The sequence below is a fragment of the Gossypium raimondii genome, chromosome 12 (assembly GCF_025698545.1).
Source record: "Gossypium raimondii isolate GPD5lz chromosome 12, ASM2569854v1, whole genome shotgun sequence".
NCBI classification, from domain to species: Eukaryota; Viridiplantae; Streptophyta; class Magnoliopsida; order Malvales; family Malvaceae; genus Gossypium; species Gossypium raimondii.
In genome coordinates this window covers 43,672,725-43,691,121 of record NC_068576.1, presented here as the reverse complement: position 1 = coordinate 43,691,121, position 18,397 = coordinate 43,672,725, and the positions used below count along the sequence as shown (strand labels likewise).

Here is an 18,397-nt window from a genome sequence, read left to right as displayed (position 1 = left end):
ACATAGGAAAGTTAAATTAAATCGGTTTTTGATAACTTGTGAGTTTTTTTGAAAATAGACTAAGTTATCTTTCAAAATAAATAAATGTTTTAAAATACCTATTTTATAAACCCCAATCGCACTAGGCCATCTCGATGGCCGATGTAATCTCCCGAATTCGGGTTTAACATCTAGGCCATATTGAGAATGTTACAACTTTTATGAATATAAAACCAAACAATCACTTTTTGCTTTTAAGTAACCTCTCTTTTCAGCTTTGGTAACGTCTTTCATGAGGCTGAGACTCCTCCGTTGACAGTCTTGGTTGTTTGTTTCCCTTTATTCACAATCTCTTGCAATAAATTTTGACATTTTAACTGCAGTGACACCGCTATTAGCCTTGTAGTGAGCCCAACATACCAACTCCTCCCACCTATGATTTTGAATTTTCAATACTTTATTTAATTGATTTTATGTTTTGAATTTTTTAAAATAAATAAATTATTAAAAAAACATTCGATAGTGTTAGTCAATTTGTTACTATAATATCAAAATTAATTAAATTAAACTTCTTCTAAATTTTATTTTTGTATTTCCAAGTTATTCATAACTAATTCAATTCAAACAACTCATATTTAATATTTTTTTACAAAACTTAAATTTAATTTGATTATATAATATCGGATCTTTCATGTTAAGCTAAAAAAAGCCTTTACAATTAATTAAATTAATTTCTTGTTCTTCATTTGGGTAAACAATTAATTATTATTATTATTATTTATTTGGCATGAAAAATAAAATAAAATAAATATTATTTTTCTTCATTTGAGTTTGCTCTAATGCTTTTCCTAATATTTTAATTATGCTATTCTGCATTAACTCTGCTGTTAACAAAGTACAATTTCTTTATTTATCAATAGAGTAGTTCTAACAATGTTTTACATGGTGCCAATGTTACAGAATTTTGATTGACTGTCACTGCCTTTGAATGGTCTCTTGCACACTTGCTAAGTACGTTAACTTGACTTTATGTCTCATTCGCCCCCTAAGGTCAATAAAAGACTCAACATGCATTTTTTATTGAATTTAACTAAACTAAGAAAACATAACTAAAATATACTAAAATTGCTCGTACTCAAGCTCCTCAAGTACAAAAACTAGTTTAATCAGCTATACCGAATTATAGCAGATCAGTCACCGATTGCTCAAAACTCTAGTTTTGAGAAATTGTCTTTCATTTGGTTATTTTCTTAAATACTATGATTTAAGCCATTTGGAACCTAATACTCTAAAAGTGATAGTTGAAGGGCGACCAATATCAGTGGCATAAAGTACTAAAAACATATTTCAGCCATCTTCAATATAGATTATTTGATGTTGATTTGAGCTGAATTAATATATTTAATTCGGACTTGTGAATTTGCCATTTGTAAAAAAAGAAGAAGTTATTTTACTTCAAACAATAATAAGAGATTTTGATACCACCTAAATTGATGAACAAGAACTTGATATGATATATACTAGAATACAAGTAACAATAAATTAATTGTGCTACCATCATCTTATTTATAATATCTTTTTATTTAGGTATATTGTGTTTGTACAAAATTAGTAAAGACCAAAACCCTATGTATCAAATATGTCAAGTATGAGAATCCAACTTTAAGTTTTATCAAATAAACAAGCCTAATTAAATTCAAGAAAGCTAATTAAAGCGTTTAATCTTTACCTTGTATCAAGTTTATATTTTAAAACTGAAAGTCAATGAAGCTATATTGGAGCATTCAATTCTAGACTCAGTTCTACCCCATTAAATAACTTTAAAGTCTTTATATTCATACAAGAGTTAATATTATTTTCAAACACATATAACTGGTGGTGTAGGAAGGGTCAAACTTTTGGTCGCTTTCTCGTACTATTTCAAAAGTTTTAATTTTTAGTATTTTAATATTTAAAACTTAGTAAAAAATAACTTTAATCGACAAGAAAAATATAATTTAATCTTTTCTTATCCTAGACCATATAAAAATTTGGAACATAATTCACATTTGTTTCTAAACGGTTGGACTAATAATCAATTAATTGGAATCATGGATTCTAGATTTTGTAGTATTAATTTCCATGACTACACTTAGAACAAAATAATAATAATTAGTAAAAAAATCCCCATAAATCTTCTCAAGGATGTTTTGTTGATTTACTTTCCTTTCTACACACAATTTCATAAGGGAAAAAAATTAAAACATAATAATCTCAAAGAATCCAAAGAAATTAATATTACTCCATGCAACAAAAATAAGATACTATATATATTAAAGCCATAAGCTATACATTGCCACCAACATAATTAATTAGATATAAAGAGATGGAGAAGTTTTCATTCAATTTGTTAATATTCGCTATTATCTTAATCTTTGCAACTCGTTAGTTTCTTCTTATGCAACTCTTTTATTTCATTTGGTATGAATATTAACTTTTTCGTTTAATCTAATACAAGGGAATTTTGGTTGCAGATTCAGAGATGATGGCAGAGGCAAGAGGACCTATCATTTCGTGTAGATGCAGTAAAACCGAAGACTGTCACGGTATTTGCATTACGTGCCCCAACTATAAGTGCATTAATAACCTTTGTACTTGCCTTTTAGACGCACCTCCATTTCCATAGTCATAGAATCTACACACTCCTATAGTTGAATTAAATGGTGGGATTTTTTTTTGTGTAATTTGAAATAAATTATCTTGTAATGGATTTAATAAGAAAAAATATTGTTATTTTTTGTATTTTAATTTTCCTTTTACCCTTCTCTCCCCCTCCCTCCATTTGTAGTAGTGTGAAGTAGGTTACATTTCAAATAAATAAAAAGAGTTACAACCGTGTTTTAAAACTAAAATAAATAATAGTAAGAACAAAAGACAGGAGAAAAATTAAGAGACAAAATGAGATGATAATTCTTCTTTCTACTAGTATCTTATAAGCTTGTATATGGCTTCAATCTATAGGGCTTCAATAATTATAGGCTAAAAATCATATAAAGAGGAATATCAAAAATCTCAATAAAATGAACGAGTATTTCATAAGTTGCAAGTTCCACCGTATTTTGGTGGGGACACTTTGTTAATTTATTAACAACACTCTGCACTAGATGTGTATCAAATGGAAACGTGCTCTGTTAAAACTTTAATAGAAAAAATTGCGTAAGCACCTATTATAAGCTACAACATTAAAAACATTTTCTAAGAAAACTTAGTTGGACAATACATTGGGTAAAGGAAAGAGTAAACATGTTTTCAGACTCCCCTAATTTTAAAAATATTAAAGCATGGTACAAATTTTGAAACAAATTTTGTTATAAATACTTTGTCAAAGAGCATCATACTATGAAGACATGCCTTTTAATTACAATGATAGCCATTGAGTTTCATTGTATACTCTAGGTTCATTTCCCAATGATGCGGTCGTTGAAAGAACCAAAAATATCCTATCCCTAATAAATAATGAAAAAGAATAGTAAAAGGGAAGGAGGGTCAAATCCTCGTGGATTTGGACTTGCAAAATATCTTGTTCCATGAAATCCTAGGCAGAATCTTGCCCAAGAAAACTTGCGTGCCTGAAATAAAATAAAATAAAATAAAAAAATAACAGAATTAAATGTTTCGATTTGAAAATGAAAAATAAAATAAAAACAAATTTAAGAATATTGAATCGAAAATTAGAGAAATTAAAAATAGAATTGAGAGAAAAGAAATTCTTATGGGAGATTCCAACCTCCAGTTGTCTCGTTCCGCCTTGGGTTCAATCCTCGGCTTTTAGATGATCCTTCCCAAATCGAATAAGCCAGTTATAGTGGAAGATGATGCCTACGACTACCAGCTCCAATGATTTAGACTTACGATTTGGTGGAACCTGACTCTAGCCAACAATCGCTTCTGTGGGATCGTCTTATGCTAGATCAACGCTTCTCAATGGCGAATCCCACGCTATTTTGTCTCTTGGGCTCGCCAACCTGTGACGCAGTAAGCTAACGAACCGACTGTGCAACCTTCCCAAAACATACTAAGCGGCCGCCTTTGCATACGTTGAAAAGCTTACTTCTTAAAGGACATGGACGGAAGCGTCAGCCCCGTAGTGCGGAGAAACGATGAATACTCAGCGAGGAGGCTAAGTACGGATTCTACGTCTCATGAACTCTTTTGGGGATTTTTGACAACCTTCGGCTAGATGGGTTTAGTGGCTCATGGTTGTGGTAGAAAAGAAAATAAATAAAATAAAAATAAAGATTTTATTGAAAAGAAATATGAAAAGAACAAAAGCCTAGACTTTTGAGGAGAGAGTGTTTACAGAAAAAGATATGGGATCCCTTTTTGAGTCACTTCACCCCCTATTTATAATGCTAGGAGAGAAAGTCTAATCCTACTTAAATTCCTAAAAGATAAATACATTTAATTGAAGATAAATAAAGATAAAATAAAATCCTAAAAATAATCCTTAATAATTATCTCAATATTAATTATCCTAATATAATTAAAATAGAGTTTAATAGAATAAAATCTCTTCTTTTTGCATTTCAACCATTGTGTCCTCCATGCTTGCACTTTTGGCACCAACTTTTCCTTGTGTCGCACATTGGCCCATTTTATCTTTAAATTCACGCTTTTGGCCCTTAATTTTGCTTTTGCCTCAAATTTAGTCCCTATGAGATAAAAGATCATAAATAGCTCAAATTAGCGGGATCATACTCGAATAAATACATAATTAATACATAAAAATACGTTATTCTAGAGTGTTATGAAATCCCCTACTTAGCCCATGCTTGCCCTCAAGTATGGTTCCTATCTCTTGTGAAAGTTAGATTCGCCATAAAATCAGTCAAAATGCATATGAAAATAAAGAGAACCCAAAGCTTGCTTTAAGTAAAATGTAAAAGTTTTCCAATTAAAACACACGAAAATTAGAATCAACTTGAATTATTTAATGAAAATTAGGTAAATTACCAAACCTACCAATACACTCTATTTGTTTCCTCTTTAGTCCCCAAATTTTTTCTTTTTTTCTTTTTTCTCTTTTTTTTGCTTTAGGAATATCTGTAACCTTTTGACGCTGAAGAGATGATGATGACCAAGCACCTCACCCCGGTTACTCAGCCTAGCAAACTCCTAATTTATTATAATTTTTCTTAAGAACACATCAAACCTTTTACGCGAAGAGAGATGACAGCCAAGCACCCCACCCCTTACTTTCATTAACATGTTCTTAAAAATTAATTCCGGTTAGAGGAGTTTTACCTAACACGTCACACAACCTTTTGATGTGAAATAGGATGACAACGCAAGCACCCTACCCCGGTTACTCATTCAGTCACATTTTTAAGCTACACTCATAACCACGGAAACAGTAGACGACATTTTAATAATAACTTTTTATATGAGGACTTTAGAGAAAAAAATAATCATGTGTCAAAAATAAGTTTCAGTAATTACCTTAATAGTCATCAACATATTTTAGCATGCAAACATATTAAGTGTCTACTTTGTATTTAAACTTGATCAATTTTACGAAAAGCAAGATAAAGTTAACTTTATGAATCACAATTATTTTTAGTTTGATAAGAATAAAACAGTGGAGATGGCATCAATTATGGAAAATTTGTAATTTTCTCAGAAAACAAGAATAATGCTTGTAGGTCAAACAGTAGGCAATTCTTGGTAAAAATCTTGGGCATGAAAAGAGGCAAGAGATTCCAAAAAAATAAATATGGACAAAATAAAGTCTCACGCAGCAACACCAGCAATAATAACAAAAATCACAGCAGAAAATGATAGTAATAACGAAGAGTACCTCCCCCTACTGAAAGCACATTGTCCTCAATGTGGACGAAAAGAAATAGATAGGTAGAAAAGTTTAGAAACACTCCCCGTGTTGTTACTGTCGATCGCAAATGATGGAAATGAGCTTGGTCAGTTGCTGGCCAAAGGTTTCAAGTCGGGCCTCAATGCGCTCTAAGCGTTGCTCAACGGTTTTCTTCGCATTTTCGCTCTGTTTTATCTAAGCAAAAGAAGAAAAATTTATTAATATCCAAATAAGTAAAATAAAATAAAATAAAGTAATAAATAAAGTAAAAATAATAATAATAATAAAAATAAAAATTGGGTTGCCTCCCAAGAAGCGCTTGTTAACGTCGTTAGCTCGACGCCGTTATTGGTTCTATGGTGGTTCCAAATGGATTTTCTTAACCGTGTGGGCTTGAAAATTCTCATAAAATGGCTTCAACTGCTGGCCATTGACTACGAACCGCTTTCCAGATTTTTCACTCTCTATTTCAATCGCTCCATGTGTGAACACTTCAGTAACAATAAAAGGTCCCTGCCGTCATGATCGAAGCTTACCTGGGAATGACTTAACACGGAGTTACAAAGTAAAACTTTTTGTCCTACCAAAAAATGCTTCTAAGCTATTCTCTTATCGTGAAACAACTTTGTCTTGTATTTATAAATATGAGCATTCTCGTAGGCATCATTGCAAATTTCTTCTAACTCTTGGATGACTAATTTCCTTGCCTGTTCTGCAGGTTCTAACTCCAACTCTGGTGCCTGTATAACAGAAGGTAACAATTTAGTATTTGGAGATAATAATTCATTAACAAATTCAATTTCATCAAGTTCAGAATTATCTTCATAAATAGACTCAAAATTCTCTTTCACCAAAGAGTTAATTATGTCAATACGATTTACGCTCAAGATTTCGCTTGGATGGCTAATGGCGTCGTAGACATTAAACTTTACGATCTCCCCATCAAACTTCATCGTGAGAGTTCCACTTCGAACATCAATTTTAGTACTAGCTCTACTAAGGAACGGTCGACCCAGCAGGAGATCTGAAGACCCAAGAGTGTTATCCTCCTCCATTTTGATCACATAAAAATTTGCAGGGAAAATAAGCTCTTTAACTTTTACCAGAACATCCTCGAGGACTCCTTCTGGATGCACAACAGACATGTCCGCCAATTGAATGATAACACCTGTTTTTGTCAAAAAAACCCGCGTTAAGTGATTCATAAATAGAATAAAGCATTACATTTATAGAAGCCCCTAGATCACACATAGCCTTCTTAATTCCCAGATGGCCTATTTTGCATGGTATTGTAAACATGCCTTTATCCTTGCATTTTGCCGACATTTTTCGCTATAACACTGCGGATACACTCTCACCAACATTCACCCTTTCATTACCTGTTAATTTTGCTTGTTGGTGCAAAGTTCTTTAAGAAATCTAGCATACCACGGTATTTTCTTGATGGCGTCCAACAGCGGAATGTTGATCTCGACATTCCTAAATGTTTCGAGGATTTCCTTGTCCTCTTTACCTCTTCGACACTGGTTGAATCGTTTTGGAAATGGAGGTTGAATTTTAGGCAATGGAGGCTTCGGTCAGACCTGTTCGTCTTTTTCGGGTTTTTCCTGGGCCATTTCTTGGGCAAGATTCTTGTCAGGAATCGATTCCAGTACCTTTCCGCTTCGCAACGTCACTGTATTTGCATTTTGTCTAGGGTTTGGTTCTGTTTGTGATGGCAGCTTCCCTTGAAAGGTCAATTTCTCGATCAATGTGGTCAACTCTCTAATGGACGCCTCGGTTTTTTGTTGGAAATCCTTTATCTGTTTTTGGAAATTAAGATTTTGCTGTTGAAAATCAAGAACATTAGCTGCTAACTTATTGACCATGGTTTCTAGAAAATTACCTGAACCTTGCGACTGTTGTAGAAACCGATTTTGGTATAGCTGGTTATTTCGTGGATTGGCCCCATGGCTTAAGTTAGGATGGTCCCTCCACCCTGGGTTGTAGGTATTAGCGTAGGGGTCGTACTGCCTTTGTGGTGGCCTAGGGAAATTTCCCACAGCATCTAGATGGGTTGTGGTATCATCATACAAACTGGGACATGCATCAGTTGCATGATCAGGTGTAGCACATATTCCGCATAACTGAGCTATCTTCGCTTTTTCTGCAATAAGAGAGTTCATCATATTAGTAAGTCTATCAAATTTATCCTCTAAGGTTGAATTACTTAGCTGGTGAACCCTTCTAGGGGGTTCAGTATTGGCTCAGAACTGTTGAGAATTTGCAGCCATCGTGGAGATCAAGTCTCTTGCTTGTTGGGGAGTCATGTTGACCAATGCTCCTCCACTAGCAGCCTCTACCATATTCATCTCCATGGGCTTCAAACCTTCGTAAAAGTATTGGAAGAGAGATTGCTGTAACACCCCTTACCCGTGTTCCTTGCAGGAACAGAGTATGAGGTATTACTAGAACTCAACACTTATACATTTTTTTTATAAAAATTTCGCGATGAGTTCTCGCTTATTTTTACATAAAACCCCGCAAATTTTCAAAGACAATTTCAAACAACTTCAATATTTCCAACCAATTACAGTTATATGTTCAGACATAATTTTTCCATTAATAATCACCAACATATTAAACCGAACAACACTATATATATATATATTTATACCACATCACATAAAGTCATCTATACATGTCATATTTCAAAATATTAATTACAAAATACCCAAAAAGTTGATGATAGTGTGGATGATTTCCTGACTTCGTCCAAATTCCAAGCTGGCTGATGTCACTATAATCAAGGGAAAATAAAAACGAGTAAGCATATAGCTTAGTAAGTAAACATATGACAGATAAATAAATTTCTCACATGATTACACCATAGTATAATTTTAATCACAAATAAATTTCATAATTTGTTCAATTTCCAGCAAGCTGTTTTTCTGCGTCATAGTCACTAATTTATTTTTATCTGGAGCTACAGGGCTCCAAATTATATTCCGTAAATTTTCCCCAAAACTAGATTCATATAAATTCCACCATAAAATTTTCAGAATTTTTGGTTTAGCCAATCAGTACAGTTTATTCTTTAAATTTTCCCTTGTTTCACTGCCCAACAGTCCTGACCTCTCCTTACTAAAATTCACTTAACTCCCTGTAAAAAATTCAAAAAATGTTCTCATTTGTTTCTATTAAAAATAGACTTATTAAGGAATCCATTAATATAAATTTAAAACCATAATTATTTTTGTACAATTTTTGGTGATTTTCTAAAGTTGGAACAGGGGATTTCAGAATCAATCCAACCATGTCTCAAATAGTTTCAAATATCCCCAAATATACAACTCTTTTGATTGTTCTGTTTTGTTCATATAAAAATATACACATTCAGCTTCAATTTCATATATTATTCAGCCTCTAATTCATTTTCCACCATTTATGGTGATTTTTCAAAGTTTCCCAATTGCTGTTGTTCAAAACAGTTTTGTATTTAAATTGTTTCTTGTGTACTTTTGATATTTCCTCCTATCTTATACATGGGTTGATTAAGTATCAAACCCAATATTCCTCCCATAAAATTTTCCACCATATATATAAATATTCACCTTCCCAATTTACTCGTTGAACACTCGGAATGTTAACCGTTATCGGTGGATTCAGCACTTAGCAACCACCAGTGATTCGGGGAATCAGCACTTAGTAACCCCTTTCACATTCAAGGACATGGTGGAATCAGCACTTAGCGACCACCAAAGAGTCGAGGAATCATCACTTAGCAACCCCTTGGGGGAATCAGCACTTAGCAACCCCCTTTACATTTAAAATACGGTGGGATCAGCACTTAGCAACCACCAATGAGTCGGGGAATCAGCACTTAGCAACCCCTTTCAAATTTAAAATACGGTGGAATCAGCACTTAGCAACCACCAATGAATAGGGAATCAGTACTTAGCAACCCCTAGGGGAATCAGACTTAGCAACCCCTTGTTATTCAATATAATTCGCTTATTAAGTGTTCAACTGAAACCGTGTTTTTCAACACTTTACCACCTTTCCCCACTTAGCCACATTTTTTTAGTATCCTTGCCAAATATTTATTCTATGTTCAAATAAATCTCAATACATATCAAATAATATCAAAATAATGCATTATTTCACATGTTTACTTACCTCGGTGCAAAATATCGTAATTTTGCAATTTACTCCACTACTTTCTCTTTTCCCCGTTTGAGGTAGTCTTCTCGTCTTTCTTGATCTATAATAGCAAATTTAACTCATTTAATGTTCACATTTATTAAAATAATCCAACACCCAACTTTTTGAACAATTAAAATTTTGCCCCCAAACTTTTGCATAATTACACTTTTGTCCCTAAGCTCGGAAATTAAATTTCATCTCTTATTCTTATGTTTTACAACATTCTGAACACTTTTCCCTTCTATGGCAACATAAAATTCTCACTCTAACACATACTTTTGAACATTAACTATTTTTACCGATTATGTCAATTTACCTGTTTTCGTTTAAAATCGCTTAGCAAAAGTTGTTTAACATAATTTCTAGGTTCATATTCCACCATAAAACAGGAAAATAAACACTTTTCACCTATGGGTATTTTTCCAAATATAAACCCTAGGCTAAATTATTACTAGAATAAGCTAAATTAAGCTACCGGGACTCCAAAAACGTAAATAACATTAAAAACGGGGCTTGGGATCACTTACTATGGAGCTTGGAAGCTTGAAAATCCTAACTATGGCTTCCCCCTTGCTGATTTCGTTCACCATGAAGAAGATGAGCATATTTTGCCATCTTTTTCCCATTTAATTCTATTTAATTACCAAATGAATAAAATGCACTTACTTAAAAAAATCTATTTCACTAATTCTATGCCCATTTTTGTCCATCAACTAACTAATGGTCTAATTACCACATAAAGACCTCCAATTTAAAATTCCATAACAATTAGATACCTCTAAGATGTAGAACTCAACTTTTGCACTTTTTACAATTTAGTCCTTTTGACTAAATTGAGTGCCCAAACGTCGAAATTTTCGAACGAAATTTTTACGAAAATTTTTCGTGAAATTGTAGACCACAAAAATATAATAATAACCATATTTTCCCTCGTCGGATTTGTGGTCCCGAAACCACTGTTCCGACTAGGCCCAGAGTCGGGCTGTTACAATTGCTCCGTTATACCATGTTGTGGGCAGCTTGAACACAACTTCTTAAACCGCTCCCAATAATCGTAAAGGGACTCAGCTTCTTTTTGCCTTATTCCAACGATCTCTCTTCTTAGCTCAATTTGCTCATGACATCGGAAAAACCTGTTTCGTAAACAAACAAGATAGATCAGCCCAAGTTGTAATAGATCCAGGGGGTAAAAACCATTCCTTAGCAGAATTTGCTAGGGAGAAAGGGAAAGCACGCAATTTAATCTGATCCTCAGTTACCCCCTGAGGTTTCATGCTAAGACAAACCATATGAAATTCTTTCAGATGCTTGTAGGGATTTTCATTTTGCAACCCACGATAAGTTGGCAGTAATTGGATTAAACTTGACTTCAACTCAAAATCAGTATCCAAAGTAGGAAACGTGATGCACAATGGCGGTTGTTCTGTTGGAGCTTCGGCCAGTTGTCGAATCATTTGAGCCATTGGTTGGTGTGCTAGATTTTGGTTTTCGTTAACCCTAGCGTTAAACACTTCTTCTGGTGAGTCAACTTCTACTTTTTCGCTTTCAAGTGTTCGAGTAGGGTTTTCGTTAACCCTAGACTCAGCTTCGTCGTCGACTTTTATTTTTGGCGATGGGTTACTTTGAGTTCCAACCACCGCTGACTGCTTTTTCCGTAACTTTGTCTCCTTGCGATTGGCTCTAGCAGTCTTCTCAATTACTAAATCGAATGCATGAGTACCTAGAGCAGATTTGGTCATAAGAAACAAAAAACAAGATTAATAAGTTGCCAGTCCCCGGCAACGGCGCCAAAATTTGATGCGGTCGTTGAAAGCACCAAAAATATCCTATCCCTAATAAATAATGAAAAAGAATAGTAAAAGGGAAGTAGGGTCAAATCCTCAGGGACTGGACTTGCAAAATATCTTGTTCCGTGAAATCCTAGGCAAAATCTTGCCCAAGAAAACTTGAGTGCCTAAAAAAAATAAAATAAAAAAATAACAGAATTAAATGTTTGGATTTGAAAACGAAAAATAAAATAAAAACAAATTTAAGAATATTGAATCGAAAATTAGAGAAATTAAAAATATAATTGAGAGAAAGGATATTCTTATGGGAGATTCCAGCCTCTAGTTGTCTCGTTCCGCCTTGGGTTCAATCCTTGGCTTTTAGATGATCCTTCCCAAACCGAGTAAGCCAGTTATAGTGGAAGAGGACGCCTACGACCACCAACTCAGGATTGCTAATTCATGGAGGCTTTAATGCATGTATTAATGTCGCTTTATTTAAAGTTTTATTCGCCTCCACCTATATTATGATGTGCAAAAGAGTTATTGGCAAATGAACCTAGAGTATACAATGAAACTCAATGGTTATCATTGTAATTAAAAAGGCATGTCTTCATAGTATGATTCTCTTTGACGAATTATTTAGCAACAAAATATTGTTTCAAAATTTCTACCATGTTTCAATATTTTTAAAATTAGGGGGAGTCTAAAACGTGTTTACTCTTTCCTTTACCCAAGGTATTGTCCAGCTAAGTTTTCCTAGAAAATGATTTTAATGTTTTAGCTTATAATAGGTGCTTATGCAATTTTTTCTAATAAAGTTTTAACAGAGCACGTTTCCATTTGATACACATCTAGTGCATAGTGTTGTTAATAAATTAACAAAGTGTACCCACCAAAAGAATACGGTGGAAATCGCAACTTATGAAATACCCATTCAATTTATTGCGAGTTTTGATATTCCTATTTATATTATTTTTAGCCTATAATTGTTGAAGCCCTATAGATTGAAGCCATATACAAGCTTATGAGATACAAGTAGAGAGAAGAATTATCATCTCATTTTGTGTCTTAATTTTTCTCCTATCTTTTGTTCTTAATGTTATTTCTTTTAGTTTTAAAACAAGATTGTAACTCTTTTATATATTTGAAATGTAACATACTTTTCGCTACTAGAAAGGGGGAGGCGAGAAGGGTAAAAAGAAAATTAAAATTACAATAATTACAATATTTTTCTTATTAGATCCATTGCATGATAATTTATTTCAAATTACACAAAAAAATCCCACCATTTCATTCAACTGTTGGAGTGTGTAGATTCTAAGACTATGGAAATAGAGGTGCGTTTGAAAGGCAAGTACAAAGGTTATTAATGCAGCTATAGTTGGGGCACACGGCGCAAATACCCTGACAGTCTTGGTTTTGTTGCATCTACACGAAATAACAGTCCTCTTGCCTCCGCCATCATCTCTCGAAGTCTGCAACAAAAATTCCCTTGTGTTAAATTAAACAAAAACATAATATTCATACCAAAGGAAAGAAAAGAGCTGCATAGGAAGAAACTAACGAGTTGCAAAGATTAAGATGACAACAAATATAAACAAATTGAATGAAAACCTTGCCATCTCTTTATATCTAATTAACTATGTTGGTGGAAATTTATAGCTTATGGATTTAATATATATATTATCTTATTTTGTGTTGCATGGAGGAATACTAATTTCTTTGGATTCTTTGAGATTATTACGTTTTTATTATTGTCCTTATGAAACTATGTCTAAAAGGAAAGTAAATCAGCAAAACATCCTTGAGAAGATTTATGGGGATTTTGTTTACTAATTATCATTATTTTGTTCTAAGTGTAGTCATGGAAATTAATGTTACCAAATCTGGAATGCATGATGCCAATAAGTTGATTATTACTCCAACCGTTAAGAAACAAATGGGAAATATGTTCCAATTTTTTTTATTTGTGGTCTAGGAGAAGAAAAGATTAAATTATATTTTTCTTGCTAGACAAATTTTTTTTTAATAATTTTCAAATATTAAAATACTAAAAGCATTAAAATTTGGGAGATAGTACTGGGAGAAAGCAGACAAAAAAACCTGACCCCTTCCTACACAACCACTTATATGAGTTTGGAAATAATATTAACTATTGTATCAAAATAAAAAATTAAAAGTTATTTATTTAGCAATTAAATAAGTAGTATAAGATATAGACAAGATTAACTCACATTATCAATAATACTAAATTCATGTCAATTATAAAATGACTGAGTAAACATATGATGTATCATAATTAAAGGATCTACAAATTTATATGAATAATTAGACATATGTCAATAAAACTTCAATTAAATAAATATAGAATTATTAACATCATTGCAATTACTTATATACAAGTTCAAATATGATTGTAATTATATTAGATAATGTATTGCTGTATTATTATTATAACTTATTTTACAGTTACCTATTGTAGATATAGTAAAATGTTATATCATATGCAATTATCAATCTTTATCTTAATGATTTACTATTAATTGTATATTGATACTTAAAATGAATAGTTTAAATATAGGTTAAAATTGACCTACTATTTAAATAAAAATTATTATCATTTCCATAAGTATCATAATTTGATCTAATTTTATTTATACTTAATTTAACAAATTTAAATCATTAAATTGAAGATTAACATTCAAGTCTAAATTAGGAGTAGATCTAATAATTGAAATATAAAGTTATGCATTATATATTATGACATTATTTTTATTAATCTAATATCATTGATATCATTGTAGATAATTAAGTTTGAAGCTATAGGTATTATCATTATAGACTTCAAGTAACAGTTATTGAATTGCAACTTATATTATTAATTTTAGCTAGAATTATTGAATTAAAACTATTACATTAAATTTATTCATATGAATAATTTATCAATTCAATACTTATACTATTGCATTAGATTAGAAATAACATTAATTACATTAACTATTTGCAAACTGATGCGTTATAAGTAATATTAATCTAAATTACATGTGAATATCTTACTATTTATCATAAATAAAATTAAATTATTTATCAGGTATTGAATGAGAATTCTAATGACTTAAGATGAGAATTTATGTATTAAATGACTTATTATTATAAGTTTGACATAGTTAATATTCAAATATATAATCTTGATTAAAATTCTTTACTTGATTATTCTTATATACATAATTATCTTATGAATAAATAAGTTCTTTAAAATTAAATTATTGAATAATCAATTATGTAATAATTGAATATCTAATATAAGTTTGATATAATCTAAAATAATTTATTAATGAATAGAATATAATTGAGTAATTAATACAATTTATATTATAATAATTATAATTACAATTATGTAAATATTATTATTAAAATTTATAATTATGTATTTTGAATTGTAAATAATTCCAATTAATGATTGAATCTAATAGATTAAATTAATATTCTATAATTATCATAATAAGGATTAAATAAAGTATTTAACATAATTTGATATTAAGTATGTAATGATATTATAATACCAAATTGCAAATTAATGACATCTAATAAATTGAATTATAATATCTTGTATTAATATCAAATATAAATAGATATTTAAATCTATTTTAATGCTATCATAGATATATACTAATTAAAGTTGTACATTGATAATCATTAGATTAACATTTTTACAAATTATACCTTAGGACATAATTAATATCAATAAGAACTAATCATCTATAGTATTAACTATTTATCAATAAATTTATCATTCAATTTATATTACATAACTTATATTTGAATAGTCAATATTAAACATTGATCTAATTTAATAAATTAATTTCTTCAAATATATAACATCGATAAATACTAAACATGATAACAGATATAACCTATCTTCACAATTAAATATATTATAATATGTACATAACATTATCATAAAAATAGACTATATAGTCATAATAAATCAAGTTAATCTTAAGTATAACAATAAACAATCTTCAAATGATTAAAATCATACAATCTAATTATAATGTCCATCTAAACATATCAGTTACTCATATAAAGACTTTACAGTAATGAGATATACTACAAATGAACATAACTAAATATCATAAAGATTAATACTTAATAACATTAATTAACAATTACAATCCAAATCAAATATAAACATAGACTCAGTAACAGTGCATAAGCATAAATGATGATACACAATGCATATATCAATCAATAAATCACCATAAACTATGCACATAACACGATAGATAACTTCCTAAATCTTCTAAATTCACCATGATGTATTCACAGTTATTTGCAATAAGCTCTAATATGATCGTTCAATTAGAATCACATCGAATCATAGAGCAACTGAGATCTGAATATACTCACTGAATATCAATGTAGAATACGCAGATATACCATAGGACAATACAATCTTTAAACTGAAAGAGTATAGAATTAGAGTATATAAAGTTGATAGTGATAGTAAGTAAGTATTACATGAAGAGAATTAAGAACTATTAAATAGTAATATTAAAACTAATAGTATAATAATTTAATCAATATGTTTATAGAAAGTAAATAACTTATAATAAAGAATAAATATATATTAACTAAGTTAATATATTATCTAAGATATAACTAAATACCTCGATTTACTATACTATTCTTTTAGTTTTAAAACAAGATTGTAACAATTTTATATATTTGAAATGTAACATACTTTTCGCTACTAGAAAGAGGGAGAGGCGAGAAGGGTAAAAAGAAAATTAAAATTACAATAACTACAATATTTTTTCTTATTAGATCCATTGCATGATAATTTATTTCAAATTACACAAAAAAATCCCACCATTTCATTCAACTGTTGGAGTGTGTAGATTCTAAGACTATGGAAATGGAGGTGCGTTTGAAAGGCAAGTACAAAGGTTATTAATGCAGCTATAGTTGGGGCACGCGCTAAATACCACAACAGTCTTCGGTTTTGCTTTGCATCTACACGAAATAACAGGTCCTCTTGCCTCCGCCATCATCTCTGAGTCTGCAACAAAAATTCCCTTGTGTTAAATTAAACAAAAACATAATATTCATACCAAAGGAAAGAAAAGCGCTGCATAGGAAGAAACTAACGAGTTGCAAAGATTAAGATGACAGCAAATATAAACAAATTGAATGAAAACTTTGCCATCTCTTTATATCTAATTAACTATGTTGGTGGAAATTTATAGCTTATGGATTTAATATATATAGTATCTTATTTTGTTTTGCATACAACAATACTAATTTCTTTGGATTCTTTGAGATTTTTACATTTTATTTTTTCCTTATGAAACTATGTCTAAAAGGAAAGTAAATCAAAAAACATCCTTGAGAAGATTTATGGGGATTTTGTTTACAAATTATCATTATTTTGTTCTAAGTGTAGTCATGGAAATTAATGTTACCAAATCTGGAATGCATGATGCCAATAAGTTGATTATTAGTCCAACCGTTTAGAAATAAATGGGAAATATGTTCCAATTTTTTATTTGTGGTCTAGGATAAGAAAAGATTAAATTATATTTTTCTTGCTAGACAAATTTTTTTTAATAATTTTCAAATATTAAAATACTAAAAGCATTAAAATTTGGGAGATAGTACTGAGAGAAAGCAGACAAAAAAACCTGACCCCTTCCTACACAACCACTTATATGAGTTTGGAAATAATATTAACTATTGTATAAAAATAAAAAATTAAAAGTTATTTAATGGGGTTGAACTGATCCAAGAAATTCAATCTCAATCTCCATAGAAACCTAGAGAATTGAATGCTCCAATATAACTTCATTGAGTTTAACTTTTAAAATATAAACTTGATACGAGATAAAGATTAAACTGCTTTAATTAGCTTTACTAAATTTAATTAGGCTTGTTTATTTGATAAGACTTGAGTTGGATTCTCATACTTGACATCATGCTCAATTTTTCTGTTCCAAATCAAGTTCAAACTCAAATTGGAATTGGAACTAGAATTAGAATTAGAATTAGAATTACAATTGAACATATCGATGCATAGTATTTTATCTTCACTAATTTTGTACAAACACAATATAACTAAATAAAAGGATATTATACACAATTGTAGCGCTATTAATGTATTTTTATTGTATTCACGTATATATCATATCAAGTTCTTGTTCATCAATTTAGTTGGTAACAATTTATCTCTTCTTTTTGTTTGAAGTAAAACCACTTTTTTCCCCCTTAAATATGGCTAATTTATAAGTTCAAATTAAATATTTTAATTCAACTCAAATCAACATGAAATAATCTATGCTGAAGATGATTGAAAATATGGTTTTAGTACTTTATGGCATTGAAATTGTAACCTCCCCAAATTGGCCTAGACGGTAGGCCCGAGTTCGGGAGATTACATCGGCCACCGTGATGGCCTAGTGCAATCGAAGATTTTAAATAGTCATATTAAAACAATTTTTTATCTTTACAAAGACTTTGTCTATTTTTAGAAAACAAATCATGGGTATATAAAGTACAATTAAACTAATATTTTTCTTGTAAAAGGTGATAACTATTGGAAACATAGTTACATTATAGT

General features: G+C 30.7%; 1 long non-coding RNA gene and 1 other non-coding gene across 2 annotated transcripts; both read left to right on the top strand.

Annotated features, from left to right (window-relative positions):
* The first annotated feature begins 2,318 nt into the window (after window positions 1–2,318).
* Window positions 2,319–2,766, top strand: LOC105764319 (uncharacterized). Its single transcript, XR_001124600.2, has 2 exons — window positions 2,319–2,402; window positions 2,493–2,766. It is a non-coding gene; the product is annotated as an uncharacterized LOC105764319 (long non-coding RNA).
* Window positions 2,767–11,013: 8,247 nt separating this feature from the next.
* LOC128035776 (small nucleolar RNA R71) lies at window positions 11,014–11,120 on the top strand. The gene has a single exon (XR_008192325.1). It is a non-coding gene; the product is annotated as a small nucleolar RNA R71 (small nucleolar RNA).
* The last annotated feature ends 7,277 nt before the right edge of the window (window positions 11,121–18,397 follow it).